This window comes from Stegostoma tigrinum, chromosome 45 (genome assembly GCF_030684315.1).
Source record: "Stegostoma tigrinum isolate sSteTig4 chromosome 45, sSteTig4.hap1, whole genome shotgun sequence".
NCBI classification, from domain to species: Eukaryota; Metazoa; Chordata; class Chondrichthyes; order Orectolobiformes; family Stegostomatidae; genus Stegostoma; species Stegostoma tigrinum.
In genome coordinates, this window is record NC_081398.1 from 499,948 (window position 1) to 517,168 (window position 17,221).

The 17,221-nt window shown below is 43.6% G+C and overlaps 1 long non-coding RNA gene across 1 annotated transcript; it reads left to right on the forward strand.

Moving 5' to 3' along the window:
- Window positions 1-11,505: 11,505 nt before the first annotated feature.
- Window positions 11,506-17,202, forward strand: LOC125448712 (uncharacterized). The gene is made up of 3 exons (XR_009443443.1): window positions 11,506-11,750; window positions 15,642-15,712; window positions 16,906-17,202. It is a non-coding gene; the product is annotated as an uncharacterized LOC125448712 (long non-coding RNA).
- Window positions 17,203-17,221: the final 19 nt, after the last annotated feature.

The window sequence follows — 17,221 nt, forward strand, 5'->3', positions numbered from 1 at the left end:
CTCCCCAGAGGAGCTTGAACAGTTCATCCACTTCACCAACACCCTCCACCCCAACCTTCAGTTCACCTGGGCCATCTCCAGCACATCCCTCACCTTCCTGGATCTCTCAGGCAATCAGCTTGTAACTGATGTCCATTTCAAGCCTACCGACTCCCACAGCTACCTAGAATACACCTCATCCCACCCACCCTCCTGCAAAAATTCCATCCCCTATTCCCAATTCCTCCGCCTCCGCCACATCTGCTCCCACGATGAGGCATTCCACTCCCGCACATCCCAGATGTCCAAGTTCTTCACGGACCGCAACTTTCCCCCCACAATGGTCGAGAATGCCCTTGACCGCGTCTCCCGCATTTCCCGCAACACATCCCTCACACCCCGCCCCCACCACAACCGCCCAAAGAGGATCCCCCTCATTCTCACACACCACCCCACCAACCTCCGGATACAACGCATCATCCTCCGACACTTCTGCCATCTACAATCTGACCCCACCACCCAAGACATTTTTCCATCCCCACCCCTGTCTGCTTTCCGGAGAGACCACTCTCTCCGTGACTCCCTTGTTCGCTCCACACTGACCTCCAACCCCACTACACCCGGCTCCTTGCCCTGCAACCGCAGGAAATGCTACACTTGCCCCCACACCTCCTCCCTCACCCCTATCCCAGGCCCCAAGGTGACTTTCCACATTAAGCAGAGGTTCACCTGCACATCTGCCAATGTGGTATACTGCATCCACTGTACCCGGTGTGGCTTCCTCTACATTGGGGAAACCAAGCGGAGGCTTGGGGACCGCTTTGCAGAACACCTCCACTCGGTTCGCAACAAACAACTGCACCTCCCAGTCGCAAACCATTTCCACTCCCCCTCCCATTCTTTAGACGACATGTCCATCATGGGCCTCCTGCAGTGCCACAATGATGCCACCCGAAGGTTGCAGGAACAGCAACTCATATTCCGCTTGGGAACCCTGCAGCCCAATGGTATCAATGTGGACTTCACCAGCTTCAAAATCTCCCCTTCCCCCACCGCATCCCAAAACCAGCCCAGTTCATCCCCTCCCCCACTGCACCACACAACCAGCCCAGCTCTTCCCCTCCACCCACAGCATCCCAAAGCCAGTCCAACCTGTCTCTGCCTCCCTAACCTGTTCTTCCTCTCAACCATCCCTTCCTCCCACCCCAAGCCACACCTCCATCTCCTACCTACTAACCTCATCCCACCTCCTTGACCTGTCCGTCTTCCCTGGACTGACCTATCCCCTCCCTACCTCCCCACGTATACTCTCCTCTCCACCTATCTTCTTTTCTCTCCATCTTTGTTCTGCCTCCCCCTCTCTCCCTATTTATTCCAGAACCCTCACCCCATCCCCCTCTCTGATGAAGGGTCTAGGCCCGAAACGTCAGCTTTTGTGCTCCTGAGATGCTGCTGGGCCTGCTGTGTTCATCCAGCCTCACATTTCATTGCTTAATCAACTTGCTATATGAACTTTCTTTTTAAGAAAAATGGGATATATTCGTTAGAAAAAGGGTTGAGAACCTTGCACTATGTAATTCTGCTGCAATTCTTGTTCACAAATAAACATGTTGGCCAAAAAATACTACAGTTTCTCTGCAGCTAGGGATATGTTTATGAGGGAGGAATATTCTGCTCTTTTACTTTCGTTAGTGAGTATTCATTTGAACTTACTGTCAGAAAATGAAAGTTATAATTTATAATGCTCATTTATCTTTTCAGGGCATCTTTTCCAGTCTTTTGTGATGTGACAAATATTGGTGAAATAGAGCTGCTCCAAAAGGACAATTTTCTACCATTATGGCACTACAGCAAAAACTGCACTAAAACAGAGCTTTACTGTCAAATTTTGATTTCAGGTGCCAATAAAGTGCAATTGCAACCTCTGTTCCAAAACTGCATCTTCCTCCTTTTTGGATTACTGGTCCCACATTCATTATTACTTACTATATCTTTGGTACAGCACAATTAGTGGCAGACTGTGACAACCTGGTTGGAGCTGGAGGAACACAGCAGGTTTGGCTGCATCAGATGAGCAGGAAAGTCGACATTTCAGGTTGGGACCCTCCTACTTTCACATACCACCCCACCTACCTCTGCATCAAGCGTATCATCCTCTGCCACTTCCACTACTTACAATCTGACCCCCACAACCAAAGAGAGATTTTCCTCCCCACCCCTATCTGGCTTTCGTAGGGACCGCTCACTCTGTGACTCCCTCATCCGCTTCACACTCCCTTCTAACCCCACCACCCCCGGCACCTTTCCCTGCAAACGCAGGAGGTGCTACACATGCCCACGTGCCTTTCTTTCCCCACTTCCGCCAAACCACTTCGCCTCCATCCAAGGCCAAAGCAAATTTCCCGTGCCTGACAGGGGTTCAACTGTACATCCTCCAACCCAGTCTGCTGCATCCATTGCTCCTGACGTGGCCTCTTCCATGTTTGTGAGTCCAAGCACAGACGCGGGGACATTTCTTGGAGCATCTGCACTCTGTATGTGATAATCGACAACACCTTGTTGCTAGCTATTTTAACCCCCCTGCTCCCGATCTCTACTGCACCCCTGGACTCCCTTTGATGACATGTCCTTCCTGGGCCACCTAATGATGCCGCATGTAAATTGGAGGAACAACACCTCATATTCTGCCTCAAGAGCCTACAGCCTAATGGCCTAAGCATAGAATTCACCTGTTTTAAAATCTCCCCACCCCCAGCTTCATACCACGTCCAACACTCCCTCTCATCTGTATCTCCTTGATCTGACACAACCTGTCCATCTTCTTCCCCACCTATTCACCCCCACCCTTCCCACTGATCAATCCCCACTACCCCCAACTACATCCACCTATCACCACCCCCATCGACCTTTCCCTAGCCCCACCCCTCCTCACTTCTCCCTTTTACCCTTCCCCAGTTCTGAAGAATTGTCTTGTCCCAAAACATCGACTTTCAAAGAACAAAGAAAATTATAGCACCTCTGCTGTTCCTCCGATGCTGCCTGACCTGCTGTGTTCCTCCAGCTCCACGTTGTGTTGTCTCTGACTCCAGCGTCTGAAGTTCTTGCTATCTCTTTGTGGCAGACTGAAATTGGCTGAAGAAGTTTCTGTTGAGAAGTGATAAGAAGAACACGAGCTATTGAAGGACCTTATTTGGTGGGTGGTGAGAGTCGCATTTCTCAGCGGAAACATATTAACCGAGAAGGGACGAGTCCATGATAGAGTACACAAGGGCTGGAGTTTAGATGCAACCTTGATGCCCTTTTTCTGTTGATGCTTTTGCTCATTATTTTAGATGTGTGACTGAGTTCATGAAATAATTCCAGAATATCTACTGCAAGCACTACTGTGTGTTCTGAAATTTCCTCTGAAAGAAAAAACAGTTTCCTGCTTTTGGAAGAGTTGTGTCTAAAATGGAGAATTGATTTACTGTTCAGAAAAGTTTGGAATAATTGCTACCTTACCATCAGCGCAAGGGACATTTCCCACAAACAGAAGCATGGAAAATGAAACGGTAAGCTAACTTAAAACTAGCTACTATTATCAATAAATATTGCTGTTAGCCTGTTATTGAATACTCAGCTGCATTGCTATTGATGATTATTGCAGCTGGAGGAGTCTGTTGTCTTTACTTAGACAGGTATATGTGACTGCAGTGCCACAAAAATGTGGTTTTCTCTTCATATTGCTGTAAACCGCACCTTCTGCAGCAGTTCAAGATGATGACCCGCCAATACCTGCCAAGGTGGCTAAAGGTGTGCAAGAAATGCTGGCCTTGCCGGTGATTCCTGAAACTCAGTTAGCAGGAGTAAGATAACAAAGTGTGAGGCTGGATGAACACAGGCCAAGCAGCATCTCAGGAGCACAAAAGCTGACGTTTCAGGCCTAGACCCTTCATCAGAGAGTAAGGTACTCTTTCAGAACTGCCACCTAATCACAGACTATCCAACAAGCTGCTAACGGATGATGGCCTAGTGGTATTAGCCTAGATTCTTCGGCTAGGAGAGCTAGGTTTGAATCCTATGACGGATTGTAGAATGTGAATCCAGTAAAATAATTACTGTGAATCTGTCGGTTTTATTCATTTGCAGATCGTGGGATTTGCGATAGGATTAGTGTTTTTATTGCCTGTCCCTGGTTGCCTTGAGAATGTGATGGTGAGCTGTCTTCTTGAACTGTTGCAGCCCACGTACCCACAATGTCACGAGGGACAGAATTCCAGGATTTTAACTCAGTGAAGGCATAGTGATATATATCCAAGTCAGGGCAGTGAGTAGCTCAGAGGAGCTTTCAGGTGGTGGTGTTCCCATGTATCTGTTGCCTTTGTCTTTCCGTAGGGAAGTAGTCATGGGTTCGGAAAGTGCTGTCTAATGATCTTTGGTGAATTTCTGCAGTGCATCTTGTCGATTAGTTCACTGCTGAGCGACAGTGGTGTAAGGAGTGGATGCTTGTGGATGTGGTGCCAATCAAATGGGCAGATTTGTGTGTCCTTGAATGCATTGGAGCTGCACCCATCCAGGCAAATGGGGAGCATTCCATCATACTCCTGACCTATGCCTTGCAGATGGTGGACAGGCTTTGGGGAATCAGGAGGTGAATTACTTAGGGTGGTATTCCTGGCCTTTGACCTGCTGTTGTAGCCACTGTGTTTATGTGGTGAGTCTATTTGAGTTTCTGATCAATGCTAACCTCCAGGATGTTGATAATGGAGGATTCAGTAATGGTGAAGAAATTTTTCCTCACCTCCAGCCTAAATTGTCACCCAAAGAGTGGTGAGCCTGTAGAATTCATTATCACTGGAAGTAGTTGGTGCCTAAACATTGAATATATTCAAGAGATGACCAAAGAAAGCACCTGGTGTGAATGGGATCAAAGGTTTATGGAGAGAAAGTAGGAACAGGCTATTGAGTTGGCTGATCAGCCATGATCATGAAGAATGGTGCAGCAGGCTCGAAAGGCTGAGTGGCATCCTTCTGTTCCCATCTTCTATGTTTCTATTCCTGCACCAGCTGAAGTCACCATGAAGGATTTTTCTTCTCAGCGTTTCTCTTTGCCTGCAGTATGGTGACCCTCAGGACTTGACACTGTTGGCATCACTCTGCATTTTAAACCAGTCACCCAGTAAATTGAGCTAATCAACCCTCAATCGTTTAAATTCAGTTGATAAATTTTGCTTTGAATTTCATTCAGCATTTTTATAGCTCCTGTGGATGCATTTGGTAGCTGGAGAAAGTGTTTGGAAAGAAATCAAATTTAAAGTGACTCCAATGTCCTGTGACATGGAGAATTCAAGAGTTGAAAAGCAACTTTTCTGTAATTGGCGCAACATTTCAACTGAAATGTTTATATTAGAGAGATGCAGGGAGCCTGAACTGAATGCTTGGTCCATATGTTCTCTGCAATCACCCTTGCTTTAGTGACAAAGTGTGAAGCTGGATGAACACAGTAGGCCAAGCAGCATCTTGATTAGATTAGATTAGATTAGATTACCTACAGTGTGGAAACAGGCCCTTTGGCCCAACAAGTCCACACCGCCCCTTGAAGAATCCCACCCAGATCCATCCCCCTATAACCCACACACCCCTGAACACCACAGGCAATTTAGCATGGCTAACCACCTAGCCTGCACATCTTTGGACTGTGGGAGGAAACCTGAGCACCCAGAGGAAACCCACGCAGACGCGGGGAGAATGTGCAAACTCCACACAGACAGTCGCCTGAGGCTGGAATTGAACCCGGGTCTCTGGCACTGTGAGGCTGCAGTGCTAACCACTGAGCCACCGTGCCACCCCAGGAGCACAAAAGCTGACGTTTCGGGCCTAGACCCTTCATCAGAGAGGGAGATGGGGAGAGGGTTCTGAAATAAATAGGGAGAGAGGGGGAGGCAGACCGAAGATGGATAGAGGAGAAGATAGGTGGCAAGGAGAGTATAGGTGGAGAAGTAGGGATGGGATAGGTCAGTCCGGGGAGGACGGACATGTCAAGGAGGCAGGATGAGGTTAGTAGGTAGGAAGTGGAGGTGTGGCTTGAGGTGGGAGGAGGGGATAAGTGAGAGGAAGAACAGGTTAGGCAGGCGGAGACGAGCTGGGCTGGTTTTGGGATGCAGTGGGGGGACGGTACCACCTCCTCCCTCCCCGCCCCCCCCCCCCCCCAATCCCAGGCACCAAGATCACTTTCCATATCAAGCAGATGTTCACCTGCACATCTGCCAATGTGGTATACTGCATCCACTGTACCCGTTGTGGCTTCCTCAACATTAGGGAAAGCAAGCGGAGGCTTGGGGACCGCTTTGCAGAACACCTCCGCCTGCTTTGCAATAAACAACTGCACCTCCCTGTCGCAAACCATTTTAACTCCCGCTCCCATTCCTTAAACGACATGTCCATCATGGGCCTCCTGCAGTGCCACAATGATGCCACCCGAAGGTTGCGGGAACAGCAACTCATATTCCGCTTGGGAACCCTGCAGCCATATGGTATCAATGTGGACTTCACCAGCTTCAAAATCTCCCCTTCCCCCACTGCATCCCAAAACCAGCCAGCTCGTCCCCGCCTCCCTAACCTGTTCTTCCTCTCACCAATCCCCTCCTCCCACCTCAAGCCGTACCTCCATTTCCTTCCTACCTAACCTCATCCCGTCTCCTTGACCTGTCCATCGTCCCCTGACTGACCTATCCCCTCCCCACCTATACTCTCCTCTCCACCTATCTTCTCCTCTGTCCATCTTCGGTCTGCCTCCCCCTCTCTCCCTATTTATTTCAGAACCCTCACCCCATCCCCCTCTCTGATGAAGGGTCTAGGCCTGAAATGTTAGCTTTTGTGCTCCTAAGATGCTGCTTGGCCTGCTGTGTTCATCCACCTTCACACTTTGTTATCTCAGATTCTCTAGCATCTGCAGTTTCCATTATCTCTGATTGCCATTAGTGACATTTTTGTTTTAACGTTTCAGGATTCCTCTCCATCATGTTACAGCCGCAGTATAGTGCCGACATCCCTTCCACTGTCCAACTCTCAAACATCCTCTCTGCCTGTATGTAACGGGATGACATCTCCGATTCGGTTTCCAAGTGAAGGTCAGTTCAGCTGTGGAATATTTGCTTTGAAAATGAACAGGAGAGTGTGTTGGATACTGATGTGCGTTTCAGACACAAAACATTAAAGTTCAATCTCACCTTTTGCGTATTTTGTAGGTCTGCTATGTAGAATGAATATAGACCATCTCAAGTTGGCCAATCTTGACAAATTCCTACAATACAAGTCCATCCATTGTTCATTACTAAATGATAGCCTCAGTCATTGAGATACCAGAATGATCAGAGTAGCAAATGTTTTAATTTCAGGTCAAACTTTGTCAATTGAAACTTTTATTCAAAAACTGTTCCTTTCATCTTCTTTATCTTAACAATTTGTGGATTACTGAGTATACATCCATATGTAGAAGGTTATGCGATTGCTGAAATGAAATGAAGCAGGAGTGTGTTTATTTAGAAACAAACACCAGCATTAAACTCTTAGGACAAAATATGAAATTGCTATGTATGTGTTTACCCCTGAAGAACAAATCTTAATTTTATACCTCCATTCAACAGACCAAGGTTGTTAGTGTTTTACTGGACTGTGCTGATGGTAAATGTTGAAGTCACGTTGAGGAGATACTAACCTTAGTCACTCTCTGCCAGGCAGTCTATCTTTATGTTAATACATATTTAACATAAGTTTCTTGTTCTACTTGTCCCTAGTCTGGTGAATATCAGACAATCTACCCTTGGTTAGCATATAGGTGTCTGTATTGTATAATCTCTGGTTAGCATATACCTGGCTATAATGTACAAATTATCTCACTCACTTTGCAGAGCAAGTGTATTTCAACATGACATCCCCTTCTTCAAGCAACGAAGGGCTGTTGTGTGAACTGAAAGCTGGAAAGGTCCTGAGGCCGACACAACAGACCACAGGCTTAACTACAATATTTTCTGGAAGTGGAAGCAATGTGAGTGGGGAGGAGCAACAACTTGTGTTTTATAGATAGTGTCTTTATCGGTTAAATGTCCAAACTGCTTTGCAGAGCAATTGTCAAACTTTGTCTGATGACATGCCAAATACAATAACAACTTTGTGTAAAGTAAAATGCAATGAAACATCCTAAAGTAATTTGGAAGAACATTGTAAGATAAAAAATGTTGTTAGGAAAAAGTGATCAAAAGCTTGCTTGGAAAATAGATTTTAAGAAATGTCTTACGAGAAAGGCACAGGAAGAGGATTCCAGAGCTTAGGACCCTGGTAGCTGAAGGAATAGTTGATATTCTTAGAGATATTAAAACACAAGGTTCTGATAGAAAAGTGGAGAGATCTTGGATGTTGCAGGCTGTAGGAGTTTAAAGACAAGGTGAAGCAAGACCATAGAGAGATTTGAAAACTTGAGGTGTTTCCAAATCAATGCTCAATGTAAGTCAGCAGGCACAGGAGTGATGGTGGAACAGGATTTAGTCAGTGTTTTAGGATCCAGTGAGTAAAGATTTTGGTGACCCGAAATTTCTGTAGTGTTGAAGATGGGAGGGAGCAAGAATACATTCAATAGACAACTCCGGAACTAACACAGTGAGGATTTCAGTAGAGACTGGGCTGAGACAATGACGGAAAGGGCCGATATTCTGAAAAAGTAAGTTTTAAAAAGTAAAGTCACCACAGTCCAAGAGGACTATAGGCCTATTCTTTCATAAGAGAGAAATGACTGGTGGTAAGTTTAACCTGAGTATCACCACACCTTGGGTGAGGGGCAAGGATGAGATGGTGGGGCCTTCATGGTAACCTGAGCCAATGTGGAAATTGAAACTACATTGTTGGTGTCACTTTGCATTACAAACCAATCGTCCAGTCAACTGAGGAAAGTAGTTTCTTGGTGGTGGAGAAGATATTGGATCACAAGTTTGTTTTTGGGGCCTCAAAGGTTTGCAACAGTTGGTTTGATCACAGACGGTTGCCTGGAAGAGGTTGTTAAAGATAAGGTTAAAGAAACTCTGGTGGGACTGAAGACAGTGGCTTTGGTCTTCACGATAATCCACGGAGATTCGAAGTCTTTTTGTCTGATAAGCAACATGGCAAATCGTAGTGCAGGAATCAGGAGGTGCTGCTAGTTATGTGGAGCTGAATTTTGTCAGTGTATAGTTTGGAATTTGTACAGTCTTGTGCATTGTAGTAGAGTCCTTACCTTTTGGACAGAAGGACTAGATCAGGCCCCATGTCAAAACAGGTTGATTAAGAATGCATCTGTGGAATTTGCTGTTGTGCTTTTGATAACACTGCCAGCTGGCAGTTATGGGTTAAAAACAGGAGATGCCAAGAAATTATGTCTGGCGAGATCCAGAAACAGCTGTGGGAACAGGAATAGAGCCACTACAATTGATTCTTTGACTGTCTGTTTTGAACCAGGCAAAGACAGTCCTATCCATTGGACAGTAGATGTGAAGAATAGTGTAGTCATACATTTTGAAGGCTGCAGAAGAATGAAGAAGGTTGGCTTACTATCATCACTGTATTAAAAGTGGGATACTGTGACTTGTATGATGGGAGATGTTTTTATGAGAATGCAGAAGATCACAACAGGCTAGTAGGTAAATATTATTTTGACTGATACTTGAAAAACTGCTATTCTTTTCAGAACCGGTGGTTAAACACGGGGCGTGGAAAAGTGGCACTACGTGGGCGAGTGCAATCCTTGCACGTGAAGCCTTCAAGCCCAACAGCAGCTGGTGTCCATGGCAAATCGAGCTCTGATCGAAAATCTTCAATATAAGCAAAAACAAACTGGGGAATAGGGCAGTTAAAGCAAGCTAATAGTAAAAATTTCATTTCTTATTAAATTTATTTTAAATTACATCACAATTGTCAATTTATTTCTTTTCCTGTGATTTCAGATTTCTACCCTGGTTGCATTTGCTGAAATTGACTAGGGTTATCCTAGGATAGGGGAACATTATCGTCTCAAATATCTGAATGTTACCTTTGGTTATAATGCCTTCTGTTGAGACAGTTTGTTTCTCAGCAGTTCAGATTTCAGTAAATTGAGACAGATGATACTCATGCTGTTTCCAAATTTCAACTCAACTCCACTGCTAATGAGTAGAATGGGTTAGATTGTTCTTAATTAATATGAACCTCTCTTTCAGTCTGCAGAAAAGTAACAGATTCATTGGACATTGATGTTTTTAACTAAAATAGATGAATTGATAGCACAAATTGAAATAAATATGTACCATTGTCATTGTAATGAGATCTATACACCAGATGGCTATTCTTGGTTTGATGTATCAAAGTCAGAATCAGTTTGGGTTGAGAAAGAGAAGGGGGGAGAGAGAGAGAGAGACAGAGAGAGAGAGAGAGAGAGAGAGAGAGAGAGAGAGCTAGAAAAGGGAAAGGCTTTCACCTAGGAATAAGTACATTTTGCTGTGTAATGGGTGTGTGTGAAAATTAAATAATGAATTCTATGTGGATTCTATACATTTGAATAATTTATCTTTTGCCATCTATTTAAGCAAAGCTGGTGTCAGTTTCATTAATAGAGTTTTACTACAGGGTGAATGGCAGTTGACAGATAAGTAACAGAGCCCAACAATGATGATTTTGGAGTAATTAATTTGTTCTCCATTGCTTGGTTTTGCACTGATTTGAGCAGAATCTCCATTGATGGAAATCTTGTGAAAGTCAGATGCTGGGAGATTCTCAGATATTAGTTTTGTGGATGTCCTCGGTTTTAGAATAATTAATGGGTTGTTGGAGTGGCTGGCTAGGTTATTGCCCAAATGGTAGGACAAAAGACATCCTTCCCTCAAGGACATTGGTGAACCAGTTGGGTTTTTACAACCTTTAAGGTAGTTTTTTTTACTGAATATAAATTTCACCAGCCGCAGTGGTGGGATTTGAACACGTCTCCAAGGCGTTAGCCTGGGGTACCTGAATTACCAGTCCAGAGATGTTACTACTACACCACCGCCTCACCAGTAGGTGAATTAAATTATTCATCTTCACTTCTGCAGAACTATCAAAAGGAAAATTTCAGCCAGTGACCAGGCCAGGTCTATCGACAGCCCCCAGTGGCCAGGAAAGCCAAAACTGCATTTAAAAACAAAGTGTTGTAAAAACTGCAGGCCTGGTAGCCTCTGGAGGGATGAACAATTTACAGTTCCTGTTGAATATAACAGCCTCTCTGAGGAAGTTCTAAATGTGTGTTTCTTTCAGATTTCCAGCACTGTGGTATTTTGTTTTTATTAAAACCATGATCAAGCTTGGACAGTTTGTTTGTGTACTTTACATGCTTTTATTCATATCTGGTAGTGTAATACTATCTGTCTGCAATAGAATATTGCTATGTGCCTACATTATGTTACAGCACTTTAATAATGCAGGCATTTCCCTTTTAACTTTCTAGTGTGTTCATTTCATGATTGTTGGGAGGGAAATGAGACTTTGGAATCTCTTTATTTGCAGTGACAGGCAAAACACTGATTAGACATTTCACAAGAGGGAACAAAGGCTTCACTTTGTCAATAAGACTTTTATTCGCAAGCAGTGAGAAGATGGAACACAGTCTGACAGCACTTTAAGTCTGAAAATCTGATTTAAAAATCTCCCCACAATGAATAAGGAGGGAATGAAGTGCAGCAAAGGAAAGATCCTCCGGTTTCTGTCACTTGTAATAGTCCTCCTCCTGCTTATCTATCTAACAAGCTTTAACCTTTGTAAGTATAAAGAATCATCAAAGTACATGTATGCATTGGGGGACTGCAACTTTATGCTACTTGTTTTATGTTTCCATTTACATGGAAATTTGTGTTTGTGAGGATCACAGATATTGACAGCTAAAGACAGGAAAATGTCGGTTCAGTTTGTTAATGAACTGCCTGGAGAAATTAGATAGAAAATTTAGATGTTGTGGTCATCATGCCACACAGTGACGCTCTTTAGAATAACTAGGCATTTAACCAGATTGTCATACTGCCATCACAGCCGAGGAAATGTGCAGGATGCTGATCTTCCCTTCCTTTTTAGGCAGTCTCTCAGGATCGAGGATTATTTTCTTCCAGTTGGTGTTGTGGGTGCTAAGGTGTCTGTTGCTCTAATCTCGATCCACAAGCCCACTGGGATAGTTAGTATTCACTGAGGTGGGTGGGTAGGATTCCTTGGTTATATCCAACTGCTTCGTCAAGCATGTGAATGATTCCTTGTTGGTTGAAGCTTTCTGTCTTCAGTATTGTCCACATTATAATCAGCAGCAGCATGACAGAACACTAGTCTTTGGAAAAGCCCCACTATGCCCAGCATGTGGGCTCCTTCATGGCCTCGTTCAGTTTTCATGACAGTGATTACTTCATTCCTCTGCAATTTGTTTATGGCTATCACCAGGACCATTGAAGTGACTAGCTAGTCTTCAAATTCAATTGATTTGTCCCATGTCCCATATATGCAAGACTCACTATAAGGTCTCTGAGGCTGCTGCCTGCAACACAGATCAATCAGACATTTTTGACAGTGTATTCACACATTCAGCACACTTACAATGATGCATATGCAATGGTCATGTTAAAGCAGCACTTTAATTGTCCAGTGATGAAGTAGCATCTGTAGTACAACTAAGTCTCCCAGAACTTTGGTTGCACAATTTAACTATTCTTCAAGACGTACAAAAGAGGAAGAAAACAAAAGACATCAACTGGCTTGAAAATCCATTTTATTAGCAGCTACTGATTCTGGGTTCCTTCCTTGAGTAAGCTCATTGGTTTGATAGTCTCCTTTAGTTCTTCGCCATTACTCCACTTAAAGTACCATTTTATCCTATTTAATTGTAAAAGGTCCCATTCGTGTGTAGTATTGAGGAACTATTAACTCCCTAAACTCAGTGAGTGATTGACTACTTGCAATGCAATGGTTGAAATCCCCTGTTCATTCTCATTTTGTCTGAGTCATTTTATGTCATTTAGGACCCTGATTCCATCTCAACACGCTTGGATACAGGATGTATGCAGCAGCAGCATCCCATCAGTTGCAACTGGTCTGAAGATTGAAGATACCTTCCTAAATACATTATTGCTTGCAATATGTTTGCTATTCTTTTGGAAGTTGAAATATTTCCCATTATTTAAGAGTGTCCCTGTGACACAAAACCAGTTTAGTTGTGAAGAAAATGTTAAACTGCAAAGGATGTGGATTAATATGGCAATAATAGAACAAATTAGATTAGATTTCCTACAGTGTGGAAACAGGCCCCTTCGGTCCAACAAGTCCACACCGCCCCTTGAATCATCTCACCCAGACCCATCCCCCTCTAACCCACACACCCCTGAACACTACGGGCAATTTAGCATGGCTGATCCACCTAGCCTGCACATCTTTGGACTGTGGGAGGAAACCGGAGCACCCGGAGGAAACCCACGCAGACACAGGGAGACTGTGCAAACTCCACACAGACAGTCGCCTGAGGCTGGAATCAAACCTGGGTCCCTGGCGCTGTGAGGCTGCAGTGCTAACCACTGAGCTACCGTGCCATCCTGAATGAGCATGCTGTACTCGACATTTTGGTTTTGTTTGGCTGGGGAAACAGTTCAAAAGCACCAGCGCACGAGGGTTGGTGAGATGTTCCTTTTGCTTCCTAAGACCTTAGAGTTGTTGAGGTCTATGGCACAGAAAAGGGCCCTATGGCCTATTGAGTCTGCACTTGTCAAAAAAAAAATACACCTAAGTATTCTAATTCCAATTTCCAGCCTTTGTCTGACAGCCTTGTACACCTTGGAATTGCAGGTGCACATCTAAATGTTATGACGGTTTTTGCTTCTACCACCCTTGCAGATTGAAAAGATTTTCCTCACATCGCTTGAAACCTTTTGTTACTTACCTTGAACATATGCTGCCTGGTCATTGATCTCCTCAAGGAGAAAAGTTTCTTCCTGTCTATGCACCCCATAGTTTGATATATCTCAATCATGTCTGCGCTCGGTTTCCTCTGCTCCCAAGTAAGACAACTGCACTCTATACAATCTTTCCTCATAACGTAAAACTCTCCCATCCAAGCAATATCCTGGAAAATCTTCTTCAATTCCCTTTCCTCAGGTTTTTTTCACTTCTTCACAGGAGTGATTAATTAGAGTTTCTCAGTTACTGGTTAAAGCCAACAGCATCAGCAGACCAGGCTTGAGAGGCTGAATTATCTACTCCTGCTCCTAGTTCTTATGTTCAGATGGGAGAAAATAAATGTTTTTTTTCAGGCTTCAGGTACTTTTACTACAGAGAGATATAAACCGGAGCAGTCCAGAGACTTTTCCTGTTTGACTGTGAAGCACCAAGGTACTCCCTTGACCAGAATTCAGTCAGAAAGCTGTTGTCCTTTGACACCCAAAACTGCAACTGCACAAATCAATGAATTACCTATTGCTGGCTGATCGTTCCTACACCGCGCACCCCCCCCCCCCCCCACCCAAATCATTTCCAAAGCAATGGTGTAAACACAACTCGCAATGAGTTCCACTAAAAAAACAAATGAACTGCAGAAGCTGTAAATCAGAAACAAAAACAGAAGTTGCTGGGAAAGCTCAGCAGGTCTGGCAGCATCTGTGAAGGAGAAAACAGAGTTAACCCTTCCTCAGAGCTTTTTGGGTTCTGATTTTCCCTTCACAGGTGCTGCCAGACCTGCTGAGCTTTTCCAGCAACTGGAGAAAGTGGTTGAGGCAGGTACAATAGCAACATTTAAAAACCACTTGATAGTTACATGGATGGGAAGGCTTTAGAGGGATATGGACCAAATGTAGACAATGGGAACTAGCTGAGTGGGAACCATGGTCAGCATGGATTAGTTTGGGCTGAAGGGCCTGTTTCGATGCTATATTATTCTATGGCTTCTGACTATCTGCTAGTTTTCTTCTAAATGGTGGAGGTTGTAAATTTGGGTAAGGTGCTGTCAAAGGAAGCTTGATTGCCAACATCCATTACAGATTCCTACAGTCATTAATTAAAATGCTGATATATTTCAAGGAGAGCTTCAGAATGCCTTTGAAGTGTTTCCCTTGTTCTCCTGGAACGCTAGACATTTGAGAACGGAGGATTGGAGCTGGTGGGGAGCAACTGAGCACTGTGTTGAATCCATGGCGATCAATGTTGCAGCAGATTTTCCAGTATGCTTGTGGAGCTGGCTTCATGGAGGACATTAACATTTGTGTGATTTTCCCTCTTTCCTCTGCAGGATGGACTGGAGACTTTGTAATTTTTCTAGTATTCTAACATGTTACTGATACACAGTCCAGGTGAGGACCGCTACACCACATATCAGGGCTCTTAACTTATTAAGGTGTTGATATCAAACATTTGCTGCTGTAGCTGTACAATGCAGACCTGGCTCAGCTGTTCCAATGTTGGATCTTCTAGTCAACTGGTGGCCTTTGAGAGAGTGGATGCCTATGTAAGAAAAGTGTGTGATAGTTTCCAGACTCTTCCCTTCACCATACATGGGAGGTTGACCAGATATGGGTTGCTATATAGCTTATTACTGTGTGAAGCTATGCCTACTTGACACCAGTTTTATCCAGATTGTAGTATACACCAAAATCCAACAACTGTCTTCAGTATTTTGTTGTTTCCCACAGCCCAATCTCAGCAGGTAAATGCTCAGAAATCAGAGACTAAAATCTGGGAAAATAAGCATCACGAAAACAAGGTAGGATTGGTAGTGAATACCAAACCCTTTTTCCGAATGTAAGTGTATGTCTGTATGGTATTGATGATGTTCTTGCATCCGTTGAAGAAGGTGCTTTTTTCAGAAAAAGGACCCTCACCTGCTAATAGGGAACTGTATAACTTTGTGCCAGAATAATTAAAATCTATGATGAATTCGTATCTTAACTAGACTATAAAAAAGCAAAGTGCTGAGGTCTGATCTTGATGGGAAAGAAATGAAAAAGCAGAAACATTGTGTTAAACTTAGAACCTTGGTTAGATCACACTGAGGAGGGTACTGTTCACAGTTTTAATCCCCACATTATAGAGAAGATATAGGCACATGGGAATAAGGTGCAAAACTGAATCACAAGAATGGAAGTTATAACCATCAGGAAAGATTTTACTGGATGCGTTCTCTCCTCTTAAAGCAAGCTGCATAAACAGTGACAGAATAACCCGAATATAATCTTTTAAATTCTGTAATATTTTTCACCAATCAATTAAATAAAGGCAAATTTTACTTCAGCACTATGTAAATCCCCTCAGTATCTGCTTGTCCCACTCTCTTTCATAACATCACTTAACACAAATAAAACTATCTCTGGGAAGTTCCAGTTGACCACTAGTCTTTGAAGGAGAGAATTTCCCATTTCCATTGGCTTATGTGAGAAGAAATGCTTGCTGATTTCACTCCAGAGTAGACTGTCAGTAATTTTGATATTCCTGACCCCTTGATTTCTCCAATCAGGTGAAATAATTTGTCCGTACCTACCCTGTTACAATCCTTTGTCATTTTAACCCCTTGATTAGTTTACCCATCAATTTTATAAACTCTCAGTTTAATTTTCTAAAACCCTGGATCATTGTGGTATAACTGTGCCATACTTCTTCAGTGGCCAATATGGTCTACCTGAGGTGTAGAGTCCAGAACTTAACACTGTATCTAGGTATTCAGGAGTGTACCTAGATATAGTTCAGTGTGGTTTATGTAACCAGCACCAACTTCCTACTCCTGTAAATGTCAGCTGTCCCTTTTGCAACTCTGCTCCTATAAGCACAAATCTTACAGTCTTCAGCAACTTGGATATTCTTATTCTGTTGAGGTCTCAATATAGATTCCTGATGAAACTATTGACATACCCTGCCTATACTTTTAATGAGATATTAAACCAAATATTTCTGCCCTCTCAGGTAGACATGTAAGATCCCAGGGCACTTTCCAAAACGCAGAGGAATTCTTCCAGTATATTGGCATTTCAATCAACATTATTACATTCAGTGATTGGTCTTGCAGTCATTTATGAGAAGTTGCTGTGCTGTAATCCCCTACATTGCAAAACTGACTTTGAAATACTTGAAAATGTCCTAGCAAAATGAAAGAAGGTATTATTAAAAACTAGTATTTGATATTTCATTCAGATTACAAAATGTAGAATTAAGTGACCTGCGTACGCAGGGCATTGCATGCTTTGCAGGTGTGACTACATCTATAATAGTGAGATGCAGC